Here is a 230-nt window from a genome sequence, read left to right on the forward strand (position 1 = left end):
TTTTGGTGTGCTAACAATGAGGAGAAAGAAAAGATTTTTGAGTGGCACTTTTGAGTAAAATGTGGTCGGATTTAACCAAGACTAAATACTTTGTTTTTGTACTTAAGTAGATTTTTTTTGGGGGTGAGGGGGGTGTCTGTATATTTCTGTGTTATAAAAATAACAAAAATGTTTTCAATGTGCCCATTGACAGTCAAAATCAATTTCAGAGTCTAGATTTTTTTTCTTAA

Source organism: Hippocampus zosterae, chromosome 20, assembly GCF_025434085.1.
Source record: "Hippocampus zosterae strain Florida chromosome 20, ASM2543408v3, whole genome shotgun sequence".
Classification (NCBI taxonomy): domain Eukaryota; kingdom Metazoa; phylum Chordata; class Actinopteri; order Syngnathiformes; family Syngnathidae; genus Hippocampus; species Hippocampus zosterae.